The 27376-nt window shown below is 48.6% G+C and overlaps 1 protein-coding gene across 3 annotated transcripts in view; it reads right to left on the reverse strand.

Annotated features, from left to right (window-relative positions):
- The window catches only part of NHSL3 (NHS like 3), a 566971-nt gene that overhangs the window by 227324 nt on the left and 312271 nt on the right, over positions 1 to 27376 (reverse strand). The gene's annotated exons all lie outside the window — the stretch shown is intronic.

Consider the following 27376-nt stretch of genomic DNA (forward strand, 5'->3'; position numbering starts at 1 on the left):
CTATACGGAACATAACATTAAACAATCTCCTGATATTGTGGGAGGTGGACCTACCAGGGACGAAGACTGTCTGGTCTTCATGGACTAAATATGGCATAATGGGCAGAAAGCGAATCGCTATGATCTTTGCAAAGATTTTTGTGTCAAGGTTCATGAGGGAGAGAGGTCTATAAGACATGCATTCGTCGTCGGGTTTACCAGGCTTGAGCAACACCGTGATGACAGCTTCACGCATGGAAGGGGGAAGGATAGAGACACAGAGTGCTTCGTCCCAGACCTCAAGCAGCCTGGGGGCTAGTATGGCGATGTGCTCTTCGTAGAATTCGGTGGTGAGCCAGTCAGGGCCCGGCGCCTTACCTTTGGGCAAGTCCGAGATGTCCGCTACTATCTCGTCTAATGCGATTGGGGAGTCCAGCTGGTCCCGTAGGAGGGGAGATTTCTGTAGTAGGGATCTGGTCAAGCAGCTCACGCAGGTGTTGTTCGGCAGGTGGGAGTAGAGGGACCTGTAAAACTCGGTGAATATATCTAAGATTTGTTGGTCCGCCCACTGTGTGTTGCCATGTTGATCTTTGATGGAGGTAATCTGAGTCCGGCAAGATTCCCTTCTTACTAGTGTCGCTAACGTTTTCCCCGGTCTGTCCCCCTCACCATATTTCCTGGTGGCCTGTGGGCGGCTTAAGTATTGGACTTCGTTGGTAGCAAGTGCGTTGTATGCCTGGAGTTCATCGCTGATTTGGGCGAGTATAGCGGGGTCAGCACCAGTGGAGCATTGCAGCTCCAATTGCTTCAGTTTGGCTTCGGAGCGGCCGAGGGCGGCTCCGATTGCTTTCAGTACCCCAGCCTCCTGGGAAATAGACATTCCCCTAATATACACTTTGAAGGCATCCCACCTAACCGCAGCTGATGTGCCCTGAAGAGAGTTGTGCTCAAAGAAAGATTCGATGTCCGCCAGAATTTCGGCCTTGAACACAATATCTTTGAGGGCCTCAGAATTAAAGCGCCAGGTGCTGAATGTCGGGAGGGTATTCCTAGCCCTACAGATAATGTAATTGGAGCATGGTCTGACAATGTGCGAGGTAGGATCCAGGACCCCTCCACCCTGCCCATGATTTCACTCGACACAAAGAACAGGTCTATCCTGGATTAACTGTCATGCATGGACGAGTAATAAGTGTACTCCCGTCTGTGGGGGTGTAGCGTCCTCCAGACATCACAGATGTTAAGTGTCCGTATGTGGCCGTGTAGCCTGCGTGCAGCACTGGACAGGGCTCAGGTAGCAGTGCCAGTTCTGTCCAGAACAGTGTCTAGAATAAGGTTCAGGTCTCCACCCCATATAACCTGAATTCCTACATAGCCTAGCAGTATGGCGGTTACAGTGTCAAAGAACTCAGGAGAGTCTACGTTGGGGCAGTAGGTATTGACAAGTAGGTATTCTTTGTTAACCAGTGTGCAGTGCAGTAGAACGTAGCGTCCTATGTAGCTTTTATGCAGTATACATTTAATTGATTTATGGATCATCGTGAGGACGCCCCTGGATTGGGTAGAATAGGAAGTGAAGAATCTAGCGGGGCCCCATGACGGGGCAATGGTGCTTGGCATGTGACCATTGGAGTGTGTCTCCTGTAGAAATAGTACCTTGCAGCTATGCCTATTAGCATAGGCCATGATCTTACGGGCCTTGGTGTGACTGCTTAATCCCCGGATGTTCCAGGACATTATGACGGTAGACATTTCAGTGACAGATATCTAATCCCATATTACATGTTTTAGTGAACATCCCAGGCCCAGCAATAGTGTGAGCTCCCAGAATTAGAGTTGAAAGTGCACTCATGGCCCTTCAATGCGCGTGCTGTGAAACCTAGTGTGCCTTTTTTGAGTAACACCCCATTCCCACCCACCACCCTCACCACCAACCCGAGATTAGCAGTGTGAACATCACCCACCCTTAACTGTACACAGCTGAGCCGTCCCCAACTTGGCACAACCTGTCCAAAAGCCCAACAAAGGTGTATCCAAGAACAGTACAATCGCAGTGGGGTGCGCCATTGCCGTGCACTAGCACGCTTGGAACCAATTGGTTCCGTTACAAAACGAGCAGTGTTGGCGGTCATATAGTGCATGCCCCTGCCTTTCTGAGTGGGAAACCAGGATTTGCATATGAACCATAACTGTTCCGTTACAAAACAAGCAGTCTTAGCAGTCATGTAGTGCATGGCCCTGTATCTTTAAGTGGGAGATGGAGGCCTGCCGACGAAACATTAGAGCATTGCATTTTAGACGAGGCAAAATAGGCGGTTAAAGGGAAAAAAATGTTGGTCTTTATTCAGATTTAACCAAATAATGCAGGTTAGCAAAATTAAATTATTTTCCCAGAGTCCTTCTGGGTGTTCTTTTTGTGGAGCAAACGTTTTCCTGTGTTTTCTTGTAGGGTACGCTATAAGGACCTCTGACAATCTTCTTCCAATTAGTCCTCATACGCCCAGGTTCTTCCCGTCGTTCCGGAATCCAGGTCTGATCGGTTCTGCAAGGAGAACAAGAATGAGCACCCATCTTCCAACTATTTGGCTCTTTATATAGGCAGGTAAGAATGGGCCAATCAGGGTCTACTTCCTGTCTTGGAGCATAAAAACCCCCATAGGCCCCGCCCCCTTTTCCTTGTGAGCCACCCTCCGTGTTCTTCCCTGACCCTGTTCCCCTGGATGTCCTGCTGCCGCCAAGGTAAGTGTCTGCTGTTTTGGTTGCCTCCATGTTCGGGCTATGTATCCCCGGTAATAGAACTCCCCTTGTGGGTCTTTGTCTTTGCGGAAGCGGATCGGCTTCCTCCAGTCTGCGGGACACGTGGTTGGTGTCCTGCTCGCGGTTGTAATACACGCAGACCGCCTCTCCATGCGGAGACTGGGCTTCTTCCATCCGGTGGCCGGTTGTAGTCAGCTTCTCATCGCGGCTACAGTTTCCTTCCTCCCTCCCGCTGGTCGTCAGTGCCGCTTTGACAAGGCGAGTCTTCCCCAGCTGGACTCGGTGTTCTGCTTCTCGCTCCGAGAACTTGGGGGCTTCGTTCCAGCGGGGACGGCTACCCTTCCGTCTTGCCTTCAGTGTCGCTCTGGCGAGGCGGGTCCTTCCCGGCTGGACACAGCTCTCTGTCTCTCGGCCCGTGGAGTCGGGGTTTTCGTCCTCGCGAGGACGTTTCGGTAACCTTGTCTCTGCGGGCTGATCCATGGTCGGCTGTTCGGGGTTCTTACCAATCACTGATCTTGTGCTCTCCCACTCATTTAGATCCTCTGTACGGAGTAGGTTGAGTTTGCCTGTGTGTTCCCACCACTCGCCTATCATACAGGTCGCGTTTGATTCTTTTTCCAGCCCGTAGGTCCCCTTTCCATATTCCTGGGTTGTGTGGTTCCCCATGTCTGGGTCCTTACAACAATAAACAGTAAGTGTGAAAGGATAAACGGGCTAGTATTGCATTAGCTCCGTGGTGCGTATCTCCAGGATGCTAGGTGAGATGTGTATAGTAGAGCTATGTATCAGGGTGAATACAGAAGCGTAGTTAATCGTAGGTGTGACCAATGACTGGTGAGATTTTTGGTCCACATACAAGTATAGCATTTAGAGGGTACGGGCCAAGTTTAGAGTTCAATCATTGCCCATGAGGTCGTCATCAGGAGGTTGTAGGGGTAGGTGTGCTTCTATGAATTTCACAGCTTCAGATGGCACCGTAAAAAAATACAGTTTGTTGTTGAATGTGAACTTCAGGCATGCGGGGAATAGTATGGCATAAGGGATGTTCCTCTCTCTGAGGAGTTTCTTCACTCCGAGAAATTGGCGACGTTCCTGCTGCACCCCTGTTGAAAAGTCAGGGAACATTCTGATCACTTGCGATTCCATTCTAAGATCTCCCCTTTCCCATGCAAGGCGGAGAATCTGGTCACGATCTTTTAAGCTCAGAATCTTCGCAATAATGGGCCTTGGGAAGTCTCCCGGTTTGGGCCGCGGCGACAGCGCTCTATGGTCCCTTTCGATGGTGAAAAAGGGGGACATGTCAGGATTGCCCAGTAGATCTTTCAAAAGGTTCTCACCTGCCAGTTCAAACCGGCCCTCCAGTGCATTCTCTGGGGCTGCAACAATACGTATATTATTTCTACGTGATCTGGATTTGAGATCATCACATTTGGCTTTGACCGCCTTCATGTCAGTGACCAGAGTGGACACAGTGCCCTGGAGTGTGGCTATATTGTCTTCATTGGTTCCAATCCTGTTTTCAGCCTCTGTGATTCTCGTTCCCTGCTGATCTAGTTTGGCTCTGAGTAACGCCACTTTAGCGTTAATGTTGTCAAGCTTTTCATGGAAGGCTGCAAAGTTTCTAGCCATTGATTCCATCATCACCGTCAGGTCTGTGACAGGTGCCTCTGCAGGGAGCGTGTTGTCCACTTGATCGCCTGATGTGTGGGCCGAGTCAGACCTCGGGGTGACCTTAGCGAATTTGTCCATGGCCCTGGTTTTATTGGTATTCCTGGATCTGTTGGACATCGTAGAGGACGATATCTGAGCGCTCAGTGCTCCGAGCAGGATCTCGTACGAGTATTTTAACCCAGGAGGCCGCGTGGTGTAGAGGTAAGGGGGAAGACCCACCACAAGCACCTCAGTTGGGGAGACACAGGTTAGTGGAGCAGATCAGTAGTCGCAACATTCGCATAGACAATTTTAGGCGGGGCGGAAAGGCCACCGGCGTCAGGGGGGTGTGGGTGTGGATATGCTGCTAGGATAGTTCCACCACGGTGAATGTGACCAATCTATGGGCAGGCCCCAGAGTCAATGCGGCAAGCAGGGTGGGCAATGAGAGCACAAGGTCAGAGAAGCTTGTACAGCGAGCAACCGTTTTCAATTATTGTTGATTTGGTATAGTACGAACAATGTCAAGTGGTATCACAGAGCCACGCCTGTGCAGAAATGCTGGGTTAGAAGGCGAATATGGTATGAAGGAGAGGGCATTGTAGTAGGGCGGCCACCCCTGGTTTAGAGCAGCCCCTTTGTTAATTAACCAGCCATGGGCCGCAGCTCTGTTGTGCGAGAGCTTATTTTGCCTGCAGCCAGGGATCAATGGAGGCAGTGCCAGAGAGGCAAACAAAGGCCTGCCGGGGCGACACTCAACAGTAGTACATCAGGGCACAGGTTCTAGGTCATTTGGTCGAAAATAAATGGCCGACAGGACAAATGGTCGACACCAAAAGGTCGACAGGTCAAATGGTTTTTTTTCACATTTTTTGGTGGGGAGGGTTTTTGCTAAAAACCCCTTTTTTTCCCTAAACGAAACCTAAAAAATATATATATAAATTAAAAAAAAAAAAATCGACCATTTGTCTGTCGACCATTTGACTAGACACCCAGGGCACAGACATGGTGACTGGAACAAAGTAAGTGTGCATTGGTAGTGTCTCAGGGCTGCAGAACCACAGAGATCTGCTTCCGCTAGGGGATGGCCGGCAGCAGTTAGGTGAGAGGGGGCAGTGGAGGTCAACATGCAGCAGCCCCTCCAGCTCCTCACCTGTAGCGCGGCCTGCAGCTCAAGCCACGAGTAGCTGGATCCTCGGGGGGGGGCCCCTAGGAGCCGCCCGCAGCGAACGGGTGGCACACGCAGTCCCACAAATGCACCCACACGACCCAGAGGGCTAGGGGACGTGTTGTATCAGCAGCAGCAGGGTGGAGTGGGCGTGGGATGATTGGGGGCTCCCTCGGCTCCAGGCTCATCCAGATGAGGGCCAAGGCATAGCGCTGCCGAGCGGCCTTGGTAATAGCGTGGGGGCACAGGCCAGTGCGAACCGAGGCAATCAGCAGCTCCAGGATGTAAGCGCCGTTCTCAGCGCAGAGGCAGCCCAACCCGCGGCGCATCCGGTCTGGAAGACGGATTGTGCGTAACACACACGGCACAGGTCACCGGGCAGCCAGATCAGGCAGTTGCAGCAAGTGGATTGGGCAGGCGGACGAACCAGGCCACAGCGGGAGGGTGGCACAGGCAGAGGTCACACGGGGCCAACGCATGTCTCTGTAGCCTCGAGGGCCTGGCCCGCAACCGAGGTAAGCCAAACGAGCCGTTTATCGGCTTCAGAGGTCCGATTCGTGCCCAGATTTCATTGGCACGTAGCCCTAAATATTAGCTAGGCAGGGGGACGGGAATGTAGGCGTAAAGGAGTGGCTGACCGCAGATGTCTTCAAATATGGAGCGGCAGTGCTCGGAGCCAAAGAGCTAGGCAGCCATCTTGTCGGCTGCTCAACAGCGACCCCCGATTCCACAGTTCTTTTGATGTTGCGGAGAACATTTAGTTCTGCTGAGAACCATTTGTTGGTATGGGCCATGGGTTTGGCTTTACGTTGTTTGAGTGGAGCTCTCTGGTAGAGGGCTAGTTCCAGCGTGTTGTTGTAAAGGTCTACCAAGGTGGAGGGGTTGTCGTTCTGAGTGGGAAGGTTGGCTTTAGTGATGGGCATAATGAGTGGTCTAAGGTTTTCTATGGTGATGTTGCGATTGTTTCTGGAAATTATTTGTGGTGTCCTGGAGGGTGGTGTCGTTTTGGGAGCAGTTCTGGGTAATGAGAAGGTGATGGTCGGTCCAAGCACACAGTGTGATGTGTGTCAGTGAGAGGTTGCAGTTGGCATCTGCTAGCCAGTCTAAGGATCTTCCTTTTGTATGTGTTGGATTGTTAATGTGTTGAGTGAGGCCTAGTTGAGTAATGGTGTAATTGAGAGAGGTAGCTTGATTGTCATTCGGGTCATTGAGTCCCAGGTTGAAATCACCCATGATGATAATTTGTGACTTGGGTTTAGTGTTAGTGGTGAGCAAGAGAGCGATATCCTCTTCAAAGGTGGATAGGGGGCCTGGTGGTCTGTATACAATGTGTAGGAGAATGGTTTGGGTGTTCGATAATGGAAGTTTGATGGATAGGAGTTCGGCTGAAGGAAGGGCTGTGTTAGATGCTTCTCTGATGTTTAGGTTAGATTTAGCAATGATTGCCACACCTCCTCCTTTTTCTGTCGGCACGAATGATGTTATAGTTATCAGGGATGGCTAAGCGTTGCCATGGTCAATGTGGCTCCTCTTAGGGGGGGCCATCATGGGAGATAGGACTCCAAGGTAGTGGCAGAAGGTAGAGTCAAGGGTCTAGCGAGTAGATAGCTGGCAGGGAATATCTGGGTAAGGTTAATAAGTGGGTGGATCTTGGCCGTGGGGAGGTGCAGTGCTTCTAATACAAGGTGCCAGAGAGTTAGTGAGGGTGCCTATTTGGCATCTAGTAGTTACTGTCAACGTGAGCGTGACATAGGTGACAAGATCGGATTTGGGCGGCAGTGCATGCGGTACGTGCAGTCATAGAGTCAACATTGGAACAGCACTGGTAATATATGCAATCATAGGCAGCACTGGGCAGCATTAGGCAGGCACAGGGCAGTACATGCAATCAATATATGCAATCATATTAATAGTGTTGACAACCATGTGAATTTATTCGGTATCGGTGGTGTTCAGAAGTGGGCAGAGGTATAGAGGGGCACACTGACCGAAATACAGTTTGGTGCAGGCTAGCGCAAATTACAAGGTAGGCTAAGACAGTTGTATCTGTGCGGTTAGGCTACTGGGGCAATCAATATATTTGCCACGGAAGTCGTAGGCACCCGAATGGTGTTACAAATATGCTGTAATGAGGTAGAGGTGATGGTGCAAGCTAACATTCAGCCTGGACAATAGTGAGCAATGCGACGTCCTGACGAGCAAGACACAAGGGATTATAAAGTACCAAGCATTTAGAGCATGCTGCTGGTTAAGAAGCAAAGGGTAAACTCCTGTGAAGCGGATCACTAAGGTCGGAACTACTTGCGAGTGGGAGTCAAGTACCAGGGCACAACAATTCAATGTAACGGGGCTAATGCAGTAGGGTGGGCGAACAGTAGTAAGCCAGCATTAAGCGATAGTATAAAGCAATGTTGGCAGCATAAACATTATTAGTGCGGATCATTGGCAAACATACAGACACAACGGTACTGGTTTGGGGCAGTAAGCGCGGGCAAACTGTGATAAGGGTAGGCCTGGGGAGACCACAAGGCGACTAGGAGTGGGGGGGAAACACATGTTTCAGAAAAGTACTTATTGGTTACTGAACGCCAGTTACGTGTCGCACAACTGGGATCAAGCTGATGCAAGTCAATCAATAAGAGCGCAAGTTAATGCTTACCCGGATCAGTTCAGAGGTGGGCAGCGTTAGACACAGACTAGGATGGACAAGGCTGAAAGATGCAGAGTTCCTGGCCCGGCCTCTGTCGACTCTGGACAGGCTCAGGACAGGGCTGCCTTGTTGGTCAGCCTTAGTGGGTGGGCCGGCGTTCGCCTGGCGGCGTAGGTGATTGGCTAAAGAGGATTCAGGGAGCCAATCACAGCAAATCTAGCCTGCAGAGGGCTGTGGTTTCGAGGGCAGATTTTCGGGCGGCCATCATGTAAAGGCAACTGCCTCATGGAGGCAAATGGAGTCCGGAACCAAATAGCGAATTTCAAATGCAATACAAATGATTTTCTGAAACGCCGTCTCCATGCAGCTCACAGTGATTTATAGTGCGCAGTGCAGATTTTGAATCTGCTTAGGACGGAAGGTGTCCCACGAAGGTGCGCCGGCCTGTGCGAAACGGGAATGCGTCCCTGGCCTCACCTGAAGAGGGTGAAAGAACGAAGAAAGATACAATACCATTAACATAGTGGTCCGGCACCGCGAGTGTGCGCAATCGAAGGTCTCTGAGGTATCCAGCCAAGAAGTGGCAGAAGCAAAGGTAAAAGAAGGAGAATGAGGAATTAAGTGAATCTACGTGGTGCTGCGATGGCTTAAGAAGAAATCCATCGCACAATCGAAAGTCTTCGATTTTGTGATACAAAGAAGTCTGAGCCCAAACGAGGGAGACCAAATTGTGAACATTGTGTTCAAGAGGTCCGAGCCCGAACGAAGGAGACCCATTGTGAACATTGTGGTTGAGGGGTCCGAGCCCGAATGAGGGAGATCAATTGTGAACATTATGCTAAAAGGGGTCTAAACCTGAAAGGGGGAGATCCAAGGTGAACAGTGGACCCAAGAAAGTGAATGTGAAAATCCTGATAAGAAAGGAACGTTGGTGCTTGTTTTGTTACGTCATGCCTACAATAAGAGACTTATTTGGAAAGAGGCTTTGGCACAGAAGGCCCTGATAACTATGCTTTGCAATATATCGTTGTGTCAGAGAAGCCAGAGTGTGTGCGAAGCTCAAGCGTGCCGTGCTGAAAACGTGGGGAAGGGACGCCAACTGCTCAAATATCCCGACATATCACTTTTCTTCTTGCACACATTGTTGTCCCACACCATTTGTACTTAGAAGAATTGGCAATAGGTTTATTAATATAGGCCCTTTAATTTTTAAAAAGACTCCACTGGGACTGCATTATTATTATTTGATGGTCGTAGCATGCTGCCATCCTTGGATTTAGGTTTAGATAGGCGTTCAACCAACCCATTTAAGTTCAATAAACACCCTTTAACTGTGATCATTTGTGTCTGTCTTCACTGTTTGATACCATGCCTTCCTTACAGTTCCCCCAAGAGGGATAGAACGTAGCATCCAGGATACCAGGCATTCAAACAGGTGAATATCCCTGAGGGGGAGAACACAGCATCCAGGATACCATGCATTCAAGCAATGCTTCCCCCAGGAGGAAGACAATGGAGCATCCAGGATACCTGAGGCACTGAAGTAGGTGCTTTCCCAAGGGGTGAGAGAATGGGGAATCCAAGATAACCCAAGTATACAAGCAATGCTTCCACTAGGAGGAAGACAATGGAGCATCCCGTATACCAGGCATTCAAGCAATGCTTCCCCCAGGAGGAAGACACTGGAGCATTCAGGATACCCAAGGTATTCAAGCATGTGTCCCCAAGGAGGGAGAGAACGGCCTCCACAAGATTACAGCCATCCATGCAGGCACTTTGCCCTAGGAAGGAGTGAACGAGCATTCAGAATGCCAGAAGCTGGCGACTGTCCCTGGAGCGAGGGAACGGAGCATCCGGGATTACATCCATCTATGCAGGCACGTGCCTCTGGAGGGAGAGAAGTAAGTATCCAGGAAACTGGGCATTCAGGCAGACATTTCACCCAAGAGACCAGTCTTCGCTATTTGAAAAATGCAGGAAGACCAGAGTCACAATGGTTTTGGGATCGCCTTTGTGCGTCAGATGTGCAAGGCCAGAATACAGCCATTGCTGTCATGGGAGCGCAAACCCTGGATTCTAAGAAAGTGCAAATGATGAAGAGTAAGACTAGAGCAAAGACGGTTGCACCTACACCTGTTACTTGTGAGGTATGCAAACCAGTCACGCTTTTGTAAACAGGCTAGGATGTGAATGACCTGTATAGGGACCCCACTACTTGGGACTGCTCACACATGTAGCAGGATTTCAAGCTTCCTTTAAAACTGTTAAAAGAAGGTGCATTTGCTACTGTGCACGAGTGGCCTTCAATCCTGCTATTCTCTCCATGACTTGTATGTTTCCTGTGCCCCCACCTGTCGCTAGATGTGGAGTTAGCAGGACCGTAATATTAGCAGAGGTGAGTTGGTAATCTGGGAGAGTGTCTAGAAAGAATACTGGCACTGCATAATAGGGGAGTTTGTTAATCTTCCATTAGGCACGCCCCTACTTTGAACTATTTTATAGAGCATGGAACACAATTCGGGCAGGAGGGTTGCATGGATGTAAGCCAGGCCTAATGCATTTGTGCTAGAACAGTGGTATTCAAAACTTTTTATACAGAGCACACCGTCCCCTTAGTCAACAAATATTGGTATAACTGCTTATACTTTCTATTAAATGCTTACATTTTCCATTAGAAATAGGCCCAAAATTCCTTTCTAAAAGGGCCTCACTTCCCTCCCCCTCAGCCTCTATGGACATCTGTCGGGCATCCCCCACAGTTTGAAGACTACTGTGCTAGAATGACGGATTGGCCAACACCTCTTGGGTGGAATGGTTGCAGAAGGTGTGTACAGTAGTGCAGAGAATGGATATCCTGCTCACAAACACTTACATGGAAAGTCCCAGATTCTTGCTCGGCTGGAGGGAAATTGCTTTTATAACTTATGATAAAGAAGTCGATGGCATTTCAGAGAAGGGGGCAACCTGGCGGGAAGCCTGGGTCCTGTCTGCTTGAGGCCTTCCTACCATATCAATTACAAAAGGTGGTGGATGAACTCCACTCTTCACGTGGTTTCTGTGTGAAGTTTGATTTCAGAACCCTAACCACTCCAGTGTCCAAGGTCTCCCAGGGGAATTTACAAAGGTGTACTAAACGTCCAAAATACAGACTTTGACAGACACCATGATATGTCGCACAGGCACCGCCTCCAGACTGAAGCTCACTCCATACATGCCAACCCCCGCTCTGCCAAGCTTTAAGATGACAGTTCATGTGCAGCCCTTGCAGGACTGCTGGATTTCCCCGTCCGATACCTCTGTCATTATCTTCCGTGTACTCCGGTATCTGGCTCAGCATCTCTCGAATCAGGCAAACACCTTTGCATTCATGTGTCATAGTGAAAGACCCCGACACCCCCCATTTCCATTTCTCCAGACACTAATGTTAACACACGTGCAGGCTCCCTAGTTCCTTGTTTGTGGGGAGTCCTCTATTACACAGCAAATGGGTTGCTCGCTCATTCAGGATTCAAGCTGTGCGCGTAGTCATTACCCAGCATGTCCTACACTTCATCACAGCCCTTAAATTCCTCCTCACAAAGGAGTTGACTCACTCTTTTGAATCCTGAATCTGACCATTTTTGAGTTACTCTCATTCCTAGTTGGCCTCACTCAAGCAGAGGGTCCCATAAGCAACTCAAAGGGGACGGCCAACTTGACTATTTTTTTTTATTTACCCTGCTATCCCTCCAAAGGTCGCATACAACCCCCAAAGTAGGGTGTCTCTGAATCTCCTGAGGGGTCCACTTTCAAGGCATTCATAATAGATCTTCAACCTCCCTTGGGTGGGTGGCACAATCCTCCATGTAAGACCAATAGGTCCTCATATCATCGATCATATGTTCTAACATATCTCCAAGCTGGGCAGCCTTCTAATAGTTTTAAAAGTCTTGGAAACCAAAGCCTCTTTCGTCTTTGGGTAAAATTAGAATCTTTCACCCCACCCTTGTCCTCTTACCCTGCCGCCAGATAAACCTATAAATAATATAGTTTACCTCATAAATGCATTTCTCTGGGAAGCATGTGGGAAGCACAGTGAATCATGCCTTAAAGTGCTGTTCATATTCTTAAAGCCACCGCTCCGTCCATCAGCTGGAGCGGCAGCTTAGCCCCACAACCTTGAGCTTACACTGCAGCACAGACTCACTCACCTCCCTGGACTTCTCTGCCTTCCATTCTACTCACCGGGCTGCTCCCCGGGGCATGCCCTGTCAGCGCCCCATCGGTCACTGCCATCTGGGGCTCGCAAGTCCTACTTGCCGAGTCTGCGCTCCTTGCGAGCGGCCCAATGTGTGCATGGGTCTGGGCGGTGAGGTAGCTTCCCCAGGGCTCTGCACTGGACTGCCTGTGCATGCCCGCCTCCATGCACTACGTCTGGGCCTGCCCGCACTACATTGGCCTGCACTGCGAATGCAGGATGCAATATGGATCCTTATGGAGGCATCATCCGATGGCTCGACCCCTGCTTTCTTCTGCTGAGTAAGGAGAAGGAGGTGTCGAAGCTCGGTTAGATGGTCGCACTCTTCCCAGCGCCTTCTAGTGGCCTCCGGAGATAGCTTAATTAATGTGGAAATGTTGCCCTTGTGAAAAGTAATTAAAGGTTCAACTAGACAGATCCTGCAGTTCAATGACCTTTCAAGCTGAGGTATCCGCCACAACAAAGTCTGCCAGGCAACCAGGTTCCAGCCCACTGTAGCCATAAGCTCAAAAGGTGCGATGCCAGAGCAGTGAGTACTATCTTGAGGTCTCGAGAGGCACGAGGGCTTCTCACCGGCAGAAAGTCGCTTGAAGAACTTAAAATGCTGTTTCACTACTGTGTTGGATAGATAGAAGGATCCTCCTTCCATGCTCTTGTAGCCCACAACCACTAACAGGTATGTAAGGCAGGATTCCACTGACACCTCATTCCCCGAAGATGCCAAATCCGAAATGAATGAGGGACCTGTAACGCTCACCTGATTCCCACGGAGGCGCAGGTCTGGCTTCGAGTGCTGATGCTTCTTCAATGGTGAAGCGCAGGACTCTGAAGATGGACAGGAAGGGCCCTCTACTCTGGCTTCTTCGGCTCGCAGGAATATTCCCCTGTGCGTGAAAAGGGAGTATTACCTACTGACTGAGTTATGCTCAAGCCTCCCACTCTCTTCCAACCCTCCACGATACCCTTCCACGATTCCCAGTGAAGTCTCACCTTAGGGTCTGAAAGGACGAGCACTCCATCCTGCTTCTGACGCAGGGGCGCGTTGAACCCAGTTACTTCACTAGATTGAGGTTGGATGGGAGTTCAGGTAAGCTTGATTATACTGGTATGGTGCTGTAAAAGTTCTGTTGCAAGTTCAAAAGTTCAAGCTTTAAATAATAATGTTCATTGTCTTTTTTCAGGTGATGAATGAAGATTCCTTTGGAGACTTCTTGCAACAAAGCGCTGATGTTGATGTCTTTTCCCCATAGGGGCCGGGGTTCGGAATGCCGGAGATATGGCGCAGACCCGAAGTGAAACGTGCAGTTCCAGTAAAGATCTGGTAAGTCCTAGATGAGCGCTCAGGTAATGTTTTTGCATTCGCTCATCTAATGTCTTTGTCTTTTTTCCCCATAGGAGCCGGGGTCCTGCTTGGAAGCAGCAAGACCCGAAATTAAATGGGAATGACCCAACACGTAAGTCTTAGAAGGAAACTGAGCTTTTCCTATTCCCTTCCTTCTCTCACCTCTTATTCTTGTCTTTTTCTCTAGGCTCTGGGAAGTGGCTGGGTATCCGGATGATCGCTGCTGAAGATGGAGGAACCCAGGAAAGGTGAGTGAAATGCAGCGCTGCAGCGATCGTAACGAAATGCTTTTAAAAATGATGTCTTCCCTTTCAGGATCGTCGGTGATGTCTCCGTGGTGCAGATTAGCTGGTAGGTCTCTTGTCTCCCTTTGCAGGTGACCCAGGATGCTGACAGGCGTGGCTGAAGTCCAGATGCAGGAGCTGACACGGTGAGCGTCCAGCTGCGAGGAGCAGAACAACGCGAAGCGTGAGTTGCTGATCGGGTGTGGTTTAAATAGCTTTGGAAGAAGTTCCAAGTGTGTATCCTTCCTCCGATCAGGTATGTATCCTTCCCCGACCACACCCGGGTGGAAAGTAGTCCCACAGGTAAAGTAGTTCCTATTCAGGCCTCAAGAGGGCCTGGATGTGGCAGCATGGTCTGCATCAGGTAAGTGCACATTAAAACACTTGAACACATGTCTAGCTTTATGAGCCTGGCGCCTAAGGCGCCAGGACAGAGGTCCAACATGAGCCTGGCGCCTAAGGCGCCAGGACTGAGTCCAAAGGGCCCCAGCTTGGGCCCGCTGGCACTCCCCTGGGGGAAATGATGCCTGCCTCTGGGGTTGCTGGGTCGGACCTAGCTCCTTGGAGGTAGGCATCATGACAGTACCCCCCCTCAAGGCCCCTCCCAAGGTTCTTCCCTCCGGGGGTTTGGGCTTGTTCGGAAATCTCCGGTGAAACCGTTGTACTAATCGAGGTGCGTGGACATGGTTACTAGGCTCCCACGATCTCTCCTGAGGTCCATATCCCTTCCAGTCAACAAGATAGAAGAGTTTCGACTTTACCACCTTGGAGTCTAAAATGTCTTTAACTTCGAATTCTAATTCCCCTTCCATTTGAACTGGATCTGGAGGCTTGGACAATCGGGTTCCTGGTTGTACTGGCTTCAAAAGTGATGAATGAAAAACTGGATGAATACGCATGTTGGACGGTAGATCCAGTTTAAAGGCCACTGGGTTGATTATAGCTTTGATGGGATAAGGTCCTATGAATCTGGGATTGAAGGTTCGCGGGCCCTTGAGGGGTAAATGTTTAGTTGCTAGCCATACCTGGTCTCCTACTTGGTAAGGAGGAGTTTTACTTCGGTGCAAATCAGCGTTTTCTTTATACTTTTTCTTGGCTTGCTGTAAATGAGTTGCAGCTTCTTTGAAGGCTCGGGTTATTGTGGAATGCAGATGATTTACTGCAGGCATTTCCAGGGTCAGAGGTGGATCTAGATCAGAGGTCCGAGGATGGTGACCATACAAAGTATAAAAGGGGGTTTGTCCGGTTCCAGAATGCACTGAATTGTTGTATGCATATTCTGCAATCCAAAGGATGTCTTTCCAATTTAACTCGGATTGGTGTAACATGCACCGAAGATATTGCTCGAGAGTCTGATTGGTTCTCTCGGTTTGTCCGTCGGTCTGGGGGTGGTGGCTGGTGGATAACCGCACATCTATTTGTGCTAGTTGGCAACACTTCTTCCAAAAATGTGAGATAAATTGACTTCCACGATCCGATACTAAAATGGAAGGGAAACCATGTATGTGAACTATATTCTCCAGGAATTCCTTGGCCAAGGTGGAAGCTGAAGGCAAACCCTTTAAAGAGATAAAGTGGGCCATTTTGGAGAATAGGTCCACAATTACAAGGATTGTGCTGTAACCAGCACAAGGAGGCAGATCTGTTATAAAGTCCATTGACAGGGTGTGCCATGGTGCCGGTGGAATATCCAAGGGTTGAAGTAGGCCGGCTGGCCTTTTCTTTTGAGCCTTGTTTTGGGCGCAAATTCCACAAGACAGTACAAAAGACTTTATGTCTTTTCTCCAAGAAGGCCACCAGAAGTGGCGTTTGATTTGTTCCTCCGTTTTAGCGATACCAGGGTGTCCTTCCATTAAAGATTCATGATGATGGGCAATAACAAGTTCTTGCAATTCTTTACTTGGCAGAAACAACCGCTCCTGGAAGTAGGGTAGGTCATCCTTAACGGTGTAATGAGGACCCTTTTGACTCCATTCCAGTAAGGTTGAAGAGTCTAGAAGTTGTTTTACTTGCGTTTGGATATCCTCAATAGATTGCAATGAAGTTAAGCCTATGATTCTTTGCTCAGGTATGATGGGCACATGTTCTAAGCTCGAATTAGGTTCTTCCATGCCAATCCGGGATAAGGCGTCTACTTTTCCATTCTTGCAGCCAGGGCGATAGGTAATTACAAAATCAAATTCTGCAAAGAATAGAGCCCATCGGAGTTGTCGTGAAGATTGAGCTTTGGCCGTCTTTAAATACTGTAAGTTTCTGTGGTCCGTAATTACGGTGATGGTGTGTCTTGCCCCGAGAAGGTAGTGACGCCAAGCCTTGAAAGCAGATTTGATGGCCAGTAACTCTTTATCGGTAATTGCGTAGTTGATTTCAGGAGGAGAACATTTTCTGGACCAAAAGGCCACTGGGTGTAGTTGGTTAGTTTTTGGGTCTCTTTGCGACAGGACAGCTCCCATGGCCGAACTGGAAGCATCGGTTTCCACTATGTACAGGAGATCTGGGTGCGGGTGCTTCAATACAGGTGCAGAGGTGAATTTGGTTTTCAGGTCCTGGAAGGCTTGTTCGGCCTCAAGAGTCCATTCGAAGCGTTTGTTTTTCTTTAGGAGAGCGGTGATGGGTTGGACTGTTCGGGAAAATTCTGGGATGAATCTTCGATAGAAATTGGCAAAGCCGAGCATGCTCTGAACTCCCTTCACCGAGCTTGGAGATGGCCATTTGAGGATGGCGTCCACCTTTCGCAATTCCATTCGGACTCCTTGAGGTGTCAGGATAAATCCGAGAAACTCAACTTCTGTGGTATGAAAAACGCATTTTTCGAGTTTTGCAAATAGTCTGTGCTGGCGCAGTTTCTCAAGAACTGCCCTAACATGTTTTCTGTGATCAGATTCTGAAGAAGAGTACACCAGGATGTCGTCAATGTAAACAATGACGCAGACATCGATAAGTTCCCGAAGAACATCATTCATAAAGTACTGAAAGGCGGCAGGTGCATTGCACAAACCGAAGGGCATCACCTGATATTCGAAGAGCCCAAATTTGGTGCGGAATGCAGTCTTCCATTCGTCGCCTTCTTTTATGCGCACCAGGTGATCAGCTCCTCGGAGATCTAACTTGGTGTACACACAAACGTCTTTCACCTGGTCGATAAGCTCAGGGATCAAGGGCAGAGGATAACGATTCTTAATCGTTATTTGATTTAGGGCGCGATAGTCTATACACGTTCTAAGGTCGCCTTCTTTTTTTGGCACGAAGAACAGAGCTGAAGAGACAGGAGACTTGGACGGGCGAATAAAACCATTGGCTAGGTACTGATCTAAATACTGACGCAAATGCAGGTTCTCAGGTTCCGTAAGAGCATAAATCCTACTACAAGGTAGTTGAGCATTGGGTACCAGATCGATCTGGCAATCGTAAGACCTATGGGGAGGTAACGTGATAGCCTGTTCTTTCTGAAAAACGTCTTGGAATTCTTGGTATTCAGACGGTAGCTGTACAGGGGTGGAAGTTGCTGTGGCTAGACCCATAGCTGGATTTCTTGGATAACAAGTTGGTTCACAATCAGGAAAATTTATCTTCTTTGCTCGCCAGTCAATTCTGGGATTATGTGTTTCTAACCAAGGAATTCCAAGAATTACTTGAAATTGTGGGGCCTTGATCACATCAAACACGATTGCTTCCCGATGTCCATCCTGACCCACCAGTGTCACTTCAACAGTGGAATGCGTTACAGGCCCTGAGGCTATTTCGGTTCCATCTACTGTAGTAATGACATCTTGGGTTACTTTCGGGCGGAGAGGAAGCTTAATCCTGGAAGCCAATTCACGGTCTATGTAATTTCCAATAGCTCCACTGACGATGTATGCTTTTATAGCATGCAACTGCTGAGGCTGTTTTGGGTCCACGAGCACCATTGGCATGACGAAATGCGAGGTCAAAGAGTTAGTTTTCAAGCTCGGCAAGCGGACCCCTACGCTTGCCGGGCTAGGTCGTTTCCCGAATCAGGTGTCTCTAATTCATTATCAGTAGCTCCAACCACCTTCTTAAGTGGTTTAACTGGACAATTTCGAAGAAAGTGACCGGAAGTCCCGCAATACAGACAAAGTTGCATTTGCCGCCTTCTCTCTCGTTCTTTCTGCGTTAAAGGTCCTTTAACACCACCGATTTGCATAGGTTCAGATACGTCGGTACTCTTGGAGGTAGCGTGGGTTTTGATCGGTGCGCGGTTTTCATACTTGAACCGATCTGCTTTTCTATTTTGAAGTCTGTGATCAAGTTGAACCACCAAGTCAATGTAGTCTGCGCAGACCTGGGGTGGGTTTACTATCTGAGCTAGAACATCCTTAAGCTCTCCGCGCAGGCCTCGATGAAACAATGTGATCCTTTTGCTTTCTGGCCATCCAGTTTCCACAACCAGTCTGTTAAAGGTGGCTATGTAGGACAGAAGATCCTGATTACCTTGTCGTAAGGATAGCAGTTTGTTATCAAGGGCCTGTCCTTGAGAGTGTCGAGCGAACAATCTTTCCATGCTGGCCTGGAAGCCCTGAAAATTCTGGAGAATGGGATCATCCTGATTTACCAATGGAATAGACCAATCGGCAGCACTGCCACTGAGGTAAGATAGTATAAAGGCTACCTTGGTCTGGTCGTTAGGGAAGGCTCCGGGTCTGCATAGAAAGTGTAAACGACATTGGTTCATAAAGACGGCATATTTCTTGGGATCCCCCGCAAAACGTTCAGGCGGGGCCAAAGGCATGTGTCCAGGTAGATTAATTTGTACCGGGTTACTCAAACCCATTGATGTGGAAATGTCTCCGGAATTAGGTAAAGGAGTGTGCCCTGCCTGGGCCTGTAATAACCTTTTGGCTAGGTCATCAGTTCTTTCCTTAGATAAGATCAGTTCTCTTTTGAAAGCGTTAGTCTCCTGGCGGGCTGAGCGCACCTCTGCCCGTAATTCCCCCAAAAGCTGGGCCAGCTGGTCAGTCTCGGAAGTCTCCATAGCGCCCGGGTGGGAAATTGTGGGTAGGCTTCGCGTTCTGTAACGCTCACCTGATTCCCACGGAGGCGCAGGTCTGGCTTCGAGTGCTGATGCTTCTTCAATGGTGAAGCGCAGGACTCTGAAGATGGACAGGAAGGGCCCTCTACTCTGGCTTCTTCGGCTCGCAGGAATATTCCCCTGTGCGTGAAAAGGGAGTATTACCTACTGACTGAGTTATGCTCAAGCCTCCCACTCTCTTCCAACCCTCCACGATACCCTTCCACGATTCCCTGTGAAGTCTCACCTTAGGGTCTGAAAGGACGAGCTCTCCATCCTGCTTCTGACGCAGGGGCGCATTGAACCCAGTTACTTCACCGGATTGAGGTTGGATGGGAGTTCAGGTAAGCTTGATTATACTGGTAAGGCGCTGTAAAAGTTCTGATGCAAGTTCAAAAGTTCAAGCTTTAAATAATAATGTTCATTGTCTTTTTTCAGGTGATGAATGAAGATTCCTTTGGAGACTTCTTGCAACAAAGCGCTGATGTTGATGTCTTTTCCCCATAGGGGCCGGGGTTCGGAATGCCGGAGATATGGCGCCGACCCGAAGTGAAACGTGCAGTTCCAGTAAAAATCTGGTAAATCCTAGATGAGCGCTCAGGTAATGTTTTTGCATTCGCTCACCTAATGTCTTTGTCTTTTTTCCCCATAGGGGCCGGGGTCCTGCTTGGAAGCAGCAAGACCCGAAATGAAATGGGAATGACCCAACAGGTAAGTCTTAGAAGGAAACTGAGCTTTTCCTATTCCCTTCCTTCTCTCACCTCTTATTCTTGTCTTTTGCTCTAGGCTCTGGGAAGTGGCTGTGTATCCGGATGATCGCTGCTGAAGATGGAGGAACCCAGGAAAGGTGAGTGAAATGCAGCGCTGCAGCGATCGTAACGAAATGCTTTTAAAAATGATGTCTTCCCTTTCAGGATCGTCGGTGATGTCTCTGTGGTGCAGATTAGCTGGTAGGTCTCTTGTCTCCCTTTGCAGGTGACCCAGGATGCTGACAGGCGTGGCTGAAGTCCAGATGCAGGAGCTGACACGGTGAGCGTCCAGCTGCGAGGAGCAGAAAAACGCGAAGCGTGAGTTGCTGATCGGGTGTGGTTTAAATAGCTTTGGAAGAGGTTCCAAGTGTGTATCCTTCCTCCAATCAGGTATGTATCCTTCCCGGACCACACCCGGGTGGAAAGTAGTCCCACAGGTAAAGTAGTTCCTATTCAGGCCTCAAGAGGGCCTGGATGTGGCAGCATGGTCTGCATCAGGTAAGTGCACATTAAAACACTTGAACACATGTCTAGCTTTATGAGCCTGGCGCCTAAGGCGCCAGGACCGAGGTCCAACATGAGCCTGGCGCCTAAGGCGCCAGGACTGAGTCCAAAGGGCCCCAGCTTGGGCCCGCTGGCACTCCCCCGGGGGAAATGATGCCTGCCTCTGGGGTTGCTGGGTCGGACCTGGCTCCTTGGAGGTAGGCATCATGACAGGACCTGGGTCCAGGCCTCATGACATAGGAATTATCCGCATGTTGAGACATCATTGGCAAAACAAAGGGTTCATTTACTCATTCTGTGCCCTTGTAGAGGGTGGGAGAACAGCAGCGATAACCTTCAAGATTCCTCTGGACAACCACAGATGCCCCAGGATCACCCCCTCAGGAATCAGGCTGAAGAGATTGAAGTGGGGGCTGCCAAATCCTTCTTGCCCCTGGAGACAAAGGTGTGGCCTGAGGGGAAACTGGTCAGGAGAGGAATGAGCGAGGGTCTTCAGGTCTGAAAATCAGAATCTGGCTGGCCACAGAGGCGCCACCAGAATCATCGAGCAAGGCCCGGACTCCCTGAATATCCAGAGTACCTTGCGGATGAGGGAGGTGTGGGTGTTGCATAAAGGAACATCTCCTATTGAGTTCCTGTGGCTACCCTGTGGGGACACCTTGTATTTCTGGTAATCACAAAGGGGTCCCCCGGAGGGGGACTCCACCTCGCAAATGTCCTGCACCACGTCTGTATGAAGTTCCCACACATGGACTGTGATCTCCAGCTTGCTGAGGGCATCACTTCTATCTTCTGCTCCCCCCGGAAGGTGGGGAGCTTGTGTTATGTTTGATGGCCAACTCTCACAGCTCATCTGCTAGAGCTAAGAGCTGGCGAAACCGCTATCCAAATAAAACATGTGGTTGTATTGTATGTGAGAAACGGAACACAATCCTTCTTAATGATGGACAGAAAGGCATTGCAAATAGCCTGTAGTTCCAGGGTGTTGATATGGAGTAAGTGTTGGTCTGAATGCCATAAATCGTACATGCATGGATTGTCCGGAGTCGGTGCCCAGCCCACCAGGGACGAACCTATAGAGCTAGTCCAGGAGGGGAGAGGGTGTGAGAACTTACCTCCCCTCATAGGATTGGCACGATCGCTCCATCATCCTAGATCTGGATTTAAGGAAAGGGGGTGCGGTGGCTTCTGCCACACCACAAGAGGGTGAGATGACTGAGCTCATACATATGTTAGGTAAAGCTGGCTCCTCATCTTGAGCCTAGCTTTGGGCAAGCTCAGGATGCAGGATACCAGGAGGCCCAGCAGCTTCTGGAACCACCAATCTGCGGTTGACGAAATAGTCAAAAAAGACATTAAATTCCTGAAAATGTCCAAAGACTTCTCTGTCAGAAAGCCCTAGTGAGAGCCTTGAGGCTCTCGGGCCATAGTTTGCGTTTTATAAATCATAAATAAATGAGGAGGATCCCAAATGTAGCAGTTGCAACGAGTTCATGCAGGTAGGAATCCCTCAGATTCACTGGACAGACCCAATTTCACTGATATCAGGCATATCGGACTCGCACCGGTCTAATCATGGTGAACCATTCCAAGGTTAGGAAAGTTTAGAAGGAGGAGCGGCTCTGGATGGTGTGCAGACCTGCCTGGCTGTTCTTCTGCACTGTTAACAGCCTAGAAAAATAAACTTTCCCTCTCCACAGGCTTGATGTCCAGGAGATTCAGGACCTTTAGGTCCTCGGATGCTAAAGAAAGTGTTATGAGCTGCATCAGGGAAGCTCGGGAGGGAGGATAGGTTGGAATGTGTTAGGGAGAATTCTCCAGAATGGCTAATTTCCCTTACCTACTGAGTCCCTCAACAGCTTTGCTGGATTTCTAGGATTAATTTTTTCGCCTGGTAAGAGTGTGAGCCTTTTTTTCCCACTCTTACCTGTGTTTTGCTGTGTGTGTTTAACATTTTTGTGTTCACAGACTGTGGAGCCTCACCTACTCCACAGACATCTTTTTACTGTGTGTTACACAGCACCTTCAGTGCAGTGACACAGGGTTGTCTTTTAGACTTCCCAACTCAGACTCCATTTTCTGGGACTGACTACTGTCTCCCAGAACATATAAACTTGCCATTAACTTTATTAGCCTCTGTAAAACCACAGACCCAGCACAAAATATCTTACATGGAGTACTGGAAAGGGTTAATACTTATCCCTTTTTGTCTGTTTCTCTTGGAGCATTGTTTCGCTCCCTTTTCATCAAGACTTGGCTGGTGGCAGTTGTAACTACCCTATTTTTCCTACCGCAGTGATCTTAAATAACCTTGGTATTGTTTTAGGCTATCTTGGTAGCCTCGAACTTAAACCCGCTAGACCATATATGTTTTATTACGGTTCCGGCTGGGTTTATTCGCCATTTTTTCTGTTTTTTCTGTCTCATGTTTTACTCTGCGCGCCAAACCAGGTTTGGTTCCTTTGTTCACCGTCTTTTTGTGGGCTTCTACGCGGAAGCCCTCCTTAGGTGCCTATATGTCTTGGGGGTAGGGGGCAAGATGTGAGGGAGGGGATTAGGACTTCCTGCACAGGGACTCCTTGGAGACCCATGTCACACTCTGAAATGATTGGCTGTGGTGATTGCCCCAGCGGGACAGCTACCCTGCTGTGTGATTGACAGCCAGGCTGTGTGAATGGGGGAAAACTACATAAAAAGCAGGTCTCTGGGTCTGGAAAGGCAGAGTCGGCACTGGCGACAAGGTTGACTGACAGGCCGGAACCCAGGAGTGCCCTGTGTACCCTCAAAGCCCGGAACCCAGGAGTGCCCTGTGTACCCTCAAAGCCACAAGTCAGAGAACACCATGATGGAGGATGAGGTGGGGGTAGGTAAAGTGTTGGAGGAAGCAACAGCCTCTTGGGACTGGCAACAAAACCCTCAGAGCAAAAGGGTTAGCACACTTATGCTAAGCGGGCACAGAACACAGGCCCGAAAGCCGAGGCAACAATTGAGTTGGAAGACATTTGTGGTGGTCCCCATTTCATGACTTTTGGCATCAACCACCATCTTGTGAGAGCATTGCCATATCTGCGCTTGTGAGCCTTGCAGGGAACCTCGGCCGTACCGGAACAGATCTCTGCCGCAACCCCCTTGGAGGAACAGGCCTCTTTGAGGGATCCTTGGGTCACTGTTCAAACTTTGCTCCAGAATGCAGATACTCGGATCACTGCCCAAAAGTAGCCTCTGACAGGGAAACCTTGGTGTCTCCCGCGGAATTAGCCCCTGAAAGGGAATCCTCGGAGGAACCTCTGGGAGGTCAAGGGTTTCTGAAACCCTCCCAGACACAGGGACTCCGAGAAAGGAATCCCCAGACTGGAGGGTATAGAGAGGGGGGGGGTGTGAATCACTTATCTCCAGTCAATTCTTTGCTGTCAGGAACTCAGTTTAGTTCATTTATTTGTAGAGCGCACCTAGCCCTGAGGCATCTGGGCGCTTATCTTACAAGTTGCATAGTTACAAAACACTCATTTTACAATATACAATATTACATATATGCAGTTAAATTTAAACAGAGGTGTTGCACGCGAACAGTAGAATTGACAGGTAGGGCTTGCCTAACTAAATTAAATATTTACAATAGTTAGTTATATGTGGGTCTATACAAATGACAGTTGCAGTATAAGAGTATAGCAGTTCAGGGCGGGCAATGTCATGATGAGTTGCTACATTATTGCTCGAGTAGCCATAACTTTACGTTTTTTCTGAACAAATGGTAGGCAGGCTCTGATCTTAGTGTTAAGGGGAGGGCGTTCCAACTTTTTGAGCTAGAACAGTGAAACTAGTCCCTCCTGCTCTTTGTAGATTGAACCTGGGGATCTTAAGGCAGTGTGTCTGAGCAGTTCTAGTGGGGGCGGGGGGGGGGGGGGGGGGCTGGTATGTTGCGTACAAGACTGTTGGTCAAGTGTTTAGGCGCAAGATCGGAGAGATACTTGTGAGTGAGTGACAGGGATTTAAATGCAATTCTATGCTTGACGGAGAGCCAGTTCAGGTTGCGTCTGATGTCAGAGCTGTGCTGAGATCTCAGGATATTCATGGCTGATCGGATGGCGTTGTTTTGGATGACTTTCATTTTGTTTAGGTTCCTTTGGTGGTTCCTAGATATAGTGCAGTGCAATAGGTTTTGACAGGACTAAAGCTCTGGCTATTGTGACGCAGTTTGCCGTAGTTATGAATAGTATGCAGGCAGTAATTAGTTCGAAAGTATAGGCCGATGAGGAGGCAATTGCATTGGTTTGTCTTGTTAATGAGAGAGCAGAATCTATGTAAATGCCTAGGGTTTTTACATCCTTAAAGATTTTGATTAAGTTACCATCAATGTTGAAGGAGGTAAATTGTTCATCTAGTTTGTTCAGGTTTGCTAGGGAAACAAGGAGGAGCAACTCTGTCTTATCATTAAGACAGAGTCCATGCTTGGCCATCCAGGCTTGTTTGATGAGGTAGATGTCATTGAGTGTTTTGCTGTCCTAAGCATAGTCGCCAGTGATAGGAATGAGTATCTGGGTGTCATCAGCGTAATTGGTATAGGTGACACCCAGATGATCAAGGTCATCAAACAGTGGCTTTGTTAACACATTATATGGTGTTGGTGACACGTATGATCCTTGGGGGACACAGCAAGGGACCGGTGTTGGTTCCGTGGAGTCTGAATGTGCAAAGACCCTCATGGAGCTATTATTAAGGAAAGACTGGATCCAGGCCTTGGCTTTATCTGAAAATGCAGCAGGCGTTAGATGGTTGCAGAGGACTTTGTGGTCGACATGGTCGAATGCTGCCGACAGGTCTAGTAGCAAGAGAAGGGCCATTTTGCCTTGGTCTTTGAGGGCTTGGATTTGCGTTTTAAGGTCAATTAGCGCATTTTCAGTCCTGTGTCTAGGTCTAAACCCTGATTATCTAAGACCAAGAAGATTATGGGAGTCAAGAGGTTGAATCTGCAAATAAGCTGCTCGATCCAGTATTTTCAACAGAAAAGGTACTGTGGTAATAAGTCTATAATTGTAGGGATTGGTTGGGTCTAGCGTTGGCTTTTTTTTTAAAAGCGGAAGTACCAGGCATCTTTTAGGTTATTGGGTACAATACTGGATTTGAAAGATGCATTGATAAGGGATGTGATGAAGGGGGTGAGTTCTTTCGCTGCCTCTTTAATGATAGGAGACGGGCAGATATCTTCCTGGCAATTGGAAGGTTTTTGTTTCGTGATAATGTCCTCAACCTCTTTAATGGATAGGGGCAGAGGTTAAATTGGGTGTGGGTATTCTGGTCTGGAGTAGTGGGCTTAAGTGTGGAGGATGCGTTGGAGATGGAGAGATTTCTTCATTCTATTTTACTTTGAAGCATTGAGATGTTATCTTTTAATGCTTTCTGAGTACATGTGTCTGGTGGTGGGGCAGGCGATTCTAGTTCGTTGAGGATGTTGAAAAGTTCCTTGCTGCTAGATCTGGCTTTGGTGATGCAGTCGTAATTGTCTTTTTTGGCTTGGATAATAGCTTCTTTATAGTTGAGGTAAGCTAGTAAGAAATGATCCTTGTTAGCTGTTGAATGGAGAATCCTCCAAAATGCTTCTGAGTTTCTTTTCAGTTTCCGTAGGGATCTGAGGTGCGGGGTGTACCAAGAGTTTAAGTGCACCCTTGGTTTAGATGTGCGCAGTTTTAATGGAGCTATTGTGTTAATGGCATTGAGTAGAGTGTGATTATAAAGGTCGACTAAGGCAGTGGGATCCGTGAGTGACGTTGAGAAGTTGATAATAGGTTCAAGTAGAGGCAATAGTTTCTTCACTGTTTTATTGTGTTTATTTCTAGTTCTCATAGGAGGGGCAAGATTCTGTTGGTTGGGCTGGTTTTTCTTCTTTTATGATGAAAGAGATAAGGTGATTGTCTGACCACGCGGATGGTGTATTGGACAGGATATGTATGTTGCAATTGAGGTCAGCTAACCAGTCTAGGGTTCTGCGGTGTAGGAATCCAAGTTCTGTTATAGTGTTAGCAAGGACATGTGCCTTTAGGTGTTTGGGGTCCTGAAAGTCTTGATTCAGATTACCCATAAGGATAAGTCGGGATTTTGTCTTGATGTTGGTCGATAGTCGGAGAGATATATCGTCTTCGAATGTGGAAGTGGGGCCGGGCGGGGGGGGTCTATAGATAAGATGGATGGCGATTGTGCAAGATGGTGAGATTGGTAGCTTAATGGATAATTCTGCTGAGGGCAAGGTTTGGTTTGCAATTATCCTTAGGCCAAGTGATGTTTTAAAAATAAAGGCGATACCCCCGAGTATTTGTCAGGGATAGCAAGAGAAGAGGGGGTGTGGGTGTCCAGATGCAGCATTGTAGCCAAGTCTCAGTAATAGCTAGAAGGTCGAGGTCATGTGATGTTATGTAGTCAGCAATGTCTAACGCATGGGCTGGCAATGATCTAGCATTGATGAGAGCACCTTTGATCGAGGAGGGGGAGTTGTCCAATTTACATTTGATTGTGAGGGGCTGCGTTTGGGCGTAGGTGCATTAACTAAAGATTTCTTTGAAGAGTTGGCTGCATTGGCGGTGTGTTTGGGAATAGGCGAGGTGTGCAATAGAGTGAATCTGGAGCCTGAGAATTCCTGTATTTTATTGAGCATGGGAGGTTGGTTGTATGTGTTAAGATAGGTTGACTATACCTTAGGGTCGGTGTGAAGCAAGTAAGGTTGTCTGTGGGTGTTGGTACGGGTGGTGAGAGATTAAGAGTCGTCGGTAGATAGGGCTGTGGAGAGCCTAGTGGAAGTGGAAGGTCTGAGGGGGGCAGACTCAGAAGTGTGATGAGTGTCGCTTTTGGTGTTGTTTGCAGACAGGGAGGTAGGAAACCTATAGGTGGTATGTGGTTCGATGAGGGTAGGCTTGGTGCCATGGATATGCGGACACTTGGCATTCTGGGAGTGGAGCAAAGATACATTGTAGGCAGTAGGTGACTACTTCTAATGGAGGCCGCAGAGGACATACACGTAGTCATAAGGCAGAATAAG

This window comes from Ambystoma mexicanum, chromosome 11, assembly GCF_040938575.1.
Source record: "Ambystoma mexicanum isolate Mex_15411 chromosome 11, UKY_AmexF1_1, whole genome shotgun sequence".
Classification (NCBI taxonomy): Eukaryota; Metazoa; Chordata; class Amphibia; order Caudata; family Ambystomatidae; genus Ambystoma; species Ambystoma mexicanum.